Source organism: Haemaphysalis longicornis, unplaced genomic scaffold (assembly GCF_048455015.1).
Source record: "Haemaphysalis longicornis isolate Haplotype H1 unplaced genomic scaffold, Haemaphysalis longicornis Haplotype H1 scaffold_1, whole genome shotgun sequence".
In the NCBI taxonomy this organism is placed as follows: domain Eukaryota; kingdom Metazoa; phylum Arthropoda; class Arachnida; order Ixodida; family Ixodidae; genus Haemaphysalis; species Haemaphysalis longicornis.
Window position 1 is genome coordinate 245,815,410 of NW_027526203.1, and position 7,929 is coordinate 245,823,338.

Below are 7,929 nucleotides of genomic sequence, written 5' to 3' on the forward strand. Positions count from 1 at the left end.
TGAGTACTCACTCTGTACTCATGAGTACTCATTCTGCACTCATGAGTACTACTCATTCTACACTCACGAGTACTACTCATTCTGCACTCATGAGTACTACTCATTCTACACTCACGAGTACTACTCATTCTGCACTCATGAGTACTACTCATTCTGCACTCATGAGTACTCAATCTCTACTCATGAGTATTCAGTTTGTATTACTCACGAATAATCAACTTATCTGCACTGTTAGCTAGATCGTATCTCGAATGGAAGAATAAATAGAAAAATAATGAAATGTTTAATTCATTAGAAAAACACAAGTTACATATATATATATATCAGGACAGAGGAAGAAAACGTCTGACGTGGTGCACTGTCGTAGGGTGACTTACTGCGTGAAGGCACGTACATGTGAGAGAGGGAAACGGAACGTAAGCACTCGCGTTGCGTCTGGCGTCTCCTCTTGTTTCAGAAATAAAACAACGAAGTCTAGGCCAGGTCGGGCTCAGGGGAGCTCGGGACTTGTCGGTGCGGCCGTGGCTGTAAACTGCGGCTTTGTGCGTGTCTTCGGGTGGCAGCTTTTGTCGTCCATTTTCGTTTCTGGGCGCGCTGATACTCTCATAATCGTGCTCCAAATCTGAATTGTGCCTGCGCGCTGGCAGAATGAAACGTACGCGTAGATTGACGTCCGTTCGTATCCAGATCACTGTCCGCTTATTCACAAATGCTCGATGCTGGCGTTTGTTTTTTATTGTTCCGGGCAGGGGTTTCCCCAGACATCGAATCAAGGGGGGGTGTCTCAATGGCTCTGGGGGGGGGGGGGGGGTTCATAAACTAGAAAAGCTGTTTTTTTATCCTGTTTTTTTATTTTTTAGCTGTTCTTTACTGCCATTTTTTTAAAAATGGCAGTAAGGCACACCCCCGAAAATATCTGGGTTTCGGAGAACTCGTGCACAAAATGTTCTCGTCCTGCAGTTGCTCCCGCACCCACCCGTCACCCGTACCATTCATATGAATGTCACGCTAGCAGGCGAAAGTTTCCGTGACTAATCTGCGGCCGTTGAAGCTCCCCTTTTCCTTTACTTTTTTTTTTTTTCATTTTCGCTACTCCCTGACTGGTAGCAATGTGCTCGCAGCGTGGTCAGCCTCAAACCACTTTGCCCCTTTCCTTTGAAAGCCTCTTTTGTGTGCACATACGAACTTGCCACGAGCTGTCGAAAAAAAGGAAATAAATACGTGCAACGCTCACAGCAAGCTCGGGGGGCGCACTTTTGTTTATTTTGCCCGAGGCTACGGCCAAGAATAGCAGACGGGCAGCCCGCGCATGCGCAGATCGATACTGAAAAAGGTCCATACAAGGACGGACAAGAGTGAAGTTTGGGGATTCAAGGGGGGTGTCCAGAAAAACTAGGGGGGGTCTACACACCCCCTAGGGGGGGGTGTAGGGAAATCACTGGTTCCGGGTACTAGAAACTTCGTTAAGAGGGTGTTCGTAACGTTGAGTTTCGGTAAATTTCAAATCTGCTTGATTTTATTCTGTGTGTGCCGTGGGGTCGCCTTCATCAGAACTTAACTTGACAGTGTTTATGGCATTGCGTTAGCCGCGCCGCTTCCGTCGGCGATTGTGTTCGTGTAGCTCGTCGCGTGCTTGATGCATGTGGGGCCGTAGACGTCCGGTTTGACCAGTGGCGAGCTGCGTTGTGTAGAGATGGCATAGTTCGGCGCGTCGAGGACGTTGCTTCAACTGTCGGGTGCTTTGCGTATGGTGCGGGAGCCGTTTGGCTTTTCGTCTTAGTGTGCGGTAGCGTGGTGTTTTCGTAGGGTGGCATGGCTGATCGGTCAAGGTTGTTGCGGCTCCGTGCTCGCAGTCGCAGTGGTTGTTTCGGAAGTGAAACCGTTGTGGTGAGGAAGCAGGCATGGTTCATCCCGTCCGTTCGGTCCCACATTCCTTGGCGTCGCAAGCGTGACTTCATCGTTAGGGCATTCGATGCCTTCATCTGGATCGGGTTCATTTATTTCCGTTCTTGCCGTGTCCACGTTGTCGCTCAAGCCCTCGTCTTTTGCCCATTGTTTCCAGAATGCTATAATCGCTATCTCTCCCATACAAGCAGGCTCCGTTCATCCCGAGTCCGCTTGCTCGCGGTTGCGTCCTCTTGTACGAAATGGTGTTTGTCGTGTGAGTCTCGGTCGGAGCGTGGGTGCAGAGGATCTTGTTCGTTCTAGCTCGGACATGCCGCATGCGCTGGCCGTGTCGTTGCTCGTTGACGGACCAACCTGCACGAGTGTTATGTCGTTCGTACGCTGGACATCGGGCTGGAGCAACGGGTGTGGAGAGCTCGTACGTTCCGGTAGGGTTGAACTGCGTGCGAGGGGTCTAGTGTTGCTTGTGGCCAGGTGATTTCTGCGGTTGTAACATTCGCTGGCCAAGTCCGGATAGCAGCAGTGGGAGCGGAGGATGTCGCGAATAGTAGCTTCCTCCGTGTGTGCTGGATTGGTGGCGTTCCGTGCGCAGTGCATTTCGTTCACCGTGGTCAGCTCCACTGGTTCAAGTTGGATGTCGTTCGTCGCCTCTGGTGCGTTTCGTGCGCTGTGCGTCTCGTTTTATCTAGGAAACTCCCCTATAATTGGTGTGCGGTTGTTCGCCACGTATGTGCATTTCGGCTGCCGTGCGTCTTGTTCGCTTGTCGTGGCCATATCCACCAATCCGGATGTGATGTCGTTGGTTGCGTGGACCGGCGCCGGGACAGCACGAGCGAAAAATGTACGTACTGGCTCTGTTGCGTTCCGTGCTCTCAGCGTTCCGTTCGTGTACGTCTCTACCGGAATAGCGGGTGCCAGGAACGTGGTACCTTCTGGCTCGTGCACGCTGCGAACGTTGCGCGTCTCGTTGCTCGTTGCTGGAATGACCTGCGCGTGGGCGATGTAGCTTGTGGGCGATGTAGCAGAGCAACGTGTCGTTATCTCGCCAGAAATGCACTGAGCTTCGATGCGTTTCCGTAATCGTGACGATTACCTAGGAGAGGTCCGGTGAGGACGCAATCACAATTTTTCATGCGTCGTCTCGTTCATGTGCGTGCCGTCGTGCATTCTGCCTGTGTCCGGATCTCGTGCAGTCCAGGCACCGTGGGAAACGTGCGGCCGGCTCTCCCCAGTTGTCTCTGAAAACTTTCTCGTTCATCACGCACTCTTAACAACTGACCTGATCATAGTGTCAAGTTTCTTAAGATCGTTTTGTCGTACCTTGAGATAGGGCACTGCATATGTTATGCGGCTGATGACGAAGGCCTCCACTAGGCGGAGCGTCTCGCATTACTGGAGGCCCCTGTGTTTGCCTGATACTCGACTGATCATGCGGCTGATATGTCCACACGTGGATTTAAGTTTGTTAAGGGCAATGGCGTTATCGCATTTGTTATTACTCCCTTCTAAAACGTCCACCGAACGTTTAACACAGCTCGGGATGCACAATACGATCACTGAGCTCATAGAGGCTCAGTACACGAGTCAAATCATGCGACTGTCAATGCGAACTACTGGCAGGCAGGTCCTTGAAGATCTCCGCATCGCTCTACCCCCTACCACTGAAGACAGAGCGGACATCTCTCCCCCTTGGCGCCGCAAACTAATCGTTAAACCTCTGCCGCGTAATATGCATCCTGACCGAAACTCAGGAAGAAGGCAAGCACGAGCAACAGCCATAACAAAACAATATGGCACACGTAAAGTCGTGTATTAGGTAGGCGCAGCGGGGCCCACACCGGAGGGCACCTGTACGGTTGCGGTCCTGCATGAGGGAATGCAGGTGGATGGACTATCGGTGAAAACGAGTAAAATTGAGTTTGCTGAAGAGACGGCTATAGCTTTGGCCGCCACTCACTCAGACGCAACGCACATAATGTCTGACTCGCAACAAGCTTGCCGAAATTTCATCAGGGGTCGGATAGCACTCCTAGCTAGAAAAAAAATTCTCACAAATGCCAATCCAGAAATATCCGACACGATAAAACAACTTGTATGGGTACCTGGCCACCAGGGTGTAGAGGGGAACGAGGCTGCGCGCACAGACGCCCGAGCGTCTCTCCCCCGGAGTTTCTCTGACTTCCCAGGCTCTGACCCACGGTGTAAGATATACTTTTAGGTGTGGACACAGCAGCCCAAAAATCTGTCAAATAGAGTTGGTGGCGCCGTGGCGCCGCGCGTGGACCTTTGATTGAAAGGACATCTGGTGGCAGAACACTTAACTAAGCTTCGAAGCGACCGAGGTTTCAAGTGACTTGAACAAGGACTGACCGAAGCCAGGTGGTTCGCAGGCACCAGCGGCATGCATGTAAAACAACATTAGCTCACACAACGCGATCTTAACGCGTAATTTATTGCATTGTTTAAATAGCTGCGACATTTCGGGCGTCCTAAGCTCATTAAGACGCGCGCGCAGCTCCCCAAAACATTGGACACCGGCAGGGAGTTTGACAACATCGATTTGTCTCCGCTGCTTCGTGCACGGACTTACCCCAGTTGTGCAACGTCATTTACGACAAAGAAACATCAGCGTACTCGCCGCCAGTTTAATTCATTTCATAAACTGCCTACTTTCCTTGTATGTCGGGGCGTTGTTCCGGCAGCGGACGCTTTCTTTTGCTGCTGCATGTACAGAGTAGCTTGGGGGGCTGTAGCCAATGGTAAAGTCGACGGCACTGCATCGTTTGCGAGCGCGCACCTCTTCGACATTCAGTAGTACATTCCATCAAAGCACCAAAAAGAAACCTTTCGCGCAACCGCACTCTCAGACAAATGCTGACCGCAAGTAGCATCATTTTCTGCTGGGGATGGCTGCAGAGCACGCATTCATTCGTTTAGGATCGCAGGCAACGTTAATTACTGTCACGGTTTTTTGCCATCCGTTGCAGTGCGTACTCGATGACACATTTGCGCCCCATCTTTTCTTTGCGCCAGCGCCAGCATAAAAAGTGTAGCATAATATCTCATTTGTGTGAGCGCTCAACGGCTAGCGCAGCACACATTCCCTTTGGTTTAGTGTTTTATACCGTCTTTTGATTGTTACGGACTCAAAACACATGCTTAGAACATGTTGAAACACTGGGGCGAGCGCAAAGGCTTTCGCACGGCTTTCTTCAAATTATCGTCTGCACCACCGGCCGGCAGAACCAGCCAAGCTGCGGCGAGCAGAAATCGAGCAGACGACCGGTTACGGAAGCTGCCGAGAAGACCCGACAAGGAGCCGAAGGGATCCGAACACCTCCGAGTGGGCGGCGCTCGGGCAACTTCTTTTCTCTGCCGCTGGAGGGCGCAGCAATCAACGGTCTCAGCGGCGCCAGTTTGGCGACTTTATCAAAACGAAGAGCACACGTTCGTTTTGTAAGGTGTGTCCTCACCTAATAATATATCTTACACCGTGCTCTGACCGTAGTACCTTACCCGCTCTGTGGTCACAACATACCTGCGCCACGGTAGGCGGGCGTTCCCGGTGCCCACGAAGGGCCTGGATAGAACTGAGGAGCGCCATCTTCACCGGCTGCAGACGGGCTCATTCTACAGCCCCGCAATGCTCAAACACATCAACCCGTCTTCTCGGGTTCGTGTAACTTCTGCGGTCAGTGGGCAGACACGTATCATATGGTATGGGCCTGTCAGTATAATCCAGGGTTAAAGGTCAAAGCGAAACCAATGAGGGAGGGCTAGGAGGCGGCCCTGTCCGGCTGCTCGGACCTAGAGTCTCAGCGGGCTCTTGTCCAGCGGGCACGGGCGGCGGCCTCGACCAATGGGATCCCGGACTGAGGAATACCACCCAAGCAAGAAAGGTCTAACCGCCTCTCCCTCTATTTAACTCTGTCTTGCACATTAAGAAAGTTTTTCCTCCTCCCCCTCCTCCTCACACAGCCTCCTGCTGTCAAATAGCGCCGCTTGCAGGGTCCTCTGCCGTTTGGTGTCGGAGGCAGCCTGAAGTAGCGTTGGCGCATTCGTTCGTTTGGAGAGATGGCGACGTTCTCCGTTGTCCTCTAGAAGACGCAAGACGATGTCGTCCTTACGGCCAGAGCAGGGTAGCCTTCGTAATCGTAGTGCGCTCACGAACTGCTCTTTCTTCGCAGAGCATAGGACGTAGCGTTCCGTTGAAGACAGCAATGTGCCGACCACCAGTGACATGGAGTCCGTCGGTGCCTCACGTCTGCGTGCCGCACTCTCGTAGTCGTGGGCGGTTCGTCCACGTTGTTCGTCTCTTCGTCCGTTCGTCCTCTCATGGACTCAAATCCTGATCCTATCGACTGCAACATCTTAGCTCGGTCGTGGCTCGAATGAAAGGCTTAACAGAAAAAAAATGAAATGTTTAACCAATTACGCGAGGCTAAATAAAATATGCGAGGCTAAACAAGGCGTTGCACGCGTTCAACTGGGTATTATGATGTCCGATTCACAACTCACAAACGTGCTTAGGTGTACTCGGATATTTTATTTTCATTGCTGGGGCAAATTTCACTGCCGTGCCTGTACGGTGGGGCTATATCCTCACTTGTAAATGCACTACACGAGACCATATTACCATCGAACCTGAGCAAAATGTTTCAAAACGGGAACCTAATAAAACCATATGGGCGCACGTACATCAGCCAAATTTTCGATTGAATACTCACACCAAAATGGTGCGGACAATTTCGGTGACACAAACGTTACAAACCACGTAGTCGGTTTGACGCGAGTTACGTAAATTAACTGCGACTGTTGAAATTAGCGGTTCGGCTCACAAAACGACTACACAGCGCGACATGCGTCTACGGAAACTTCTGAAAACCGAAAAACAGGGATTTCAGTACGTCTAGTGCGTGCATTGTTAGTAGCCTCCACCGCCTCTCCCATAAAACAACTGGAAGGGAGCACGCGCAATGAAGCCGCCACGCGTTCAGAGGCCGCGTCAACAAAAATAACTGCGGCAGTCAACAAGTGCCGTAGGAGAAGAGCAACTGCGGCCGCGATTCCCACCGGGCCCTCACCCCCTCGTTTTTCCCTCTTCACCGTGACCCCTTTGCGAGCGACCGCCGCGAAACGCTTACAGCGCCAAACAGGGACCGGGAAAGGGGGAGGTGCAGTTTTCGTTGTCTAATTTTGCCATCCTTGACAGTTAAGCTGCACAGTGGCACTGCTAATGTTTGCGACTCGTACACGCGCGTCCAAACTCGAGCTCGTTATAAAACTTGTTTACAGTACTGTACTCACGAGTGCACATACTCAAGAGTGCAAGTGCTCGCTAAACCAGTGTTCATGAGTATTGTACTCATGAGTACTGTGTACTCATGAGTACTCTGTACTCATCAGTACTGTGTACTCATGAGTACTGTGTACTCATGAGTTCTGTGTACTCACGAGTACTGTGTACTCACGAGTCTTGTGTACTCATGAGTACTGTGTACTCATGAGTACTGACAATCATTAGTAATCAAACTCATGAGTACTCATACTCATGAATGCTGTACTCATGAGTACTCATACTCATGAGTAGTGTACTCATGAGTACTGTACTCACGAGTAGTGGACTTACCCCTGTACTCACTCGTCATCATACCCACTTTTTTTTTCTGGGTGTGTACTCAATCATCATCGTACTCACTCGTGAGTTTGAGTACAAATGAGTACAAATGAGTGTACTCACGAGTGAGTACGCCGACCTATGCATGCACCCCACATACCATGCAGCTTGCTGGCATGTCCGAGCAGTCGCCCACTCCCACGAATACCGCACAGCGTCACACACGCTCTACACCAACGCCGCTCCGTACCCCAACCGCCCGCCCAGTGCGTTGCAGTCATCGGGCATCACTCCACTCACAGTACAGCCACTGCCACCATTCCAACCTCTAACACCACGACGGCGGATGAGGCGGCTATTGCCCTCGCGCTTTCCCAGCGCCCCACCCCCCTCTACGCCCTCTCCGA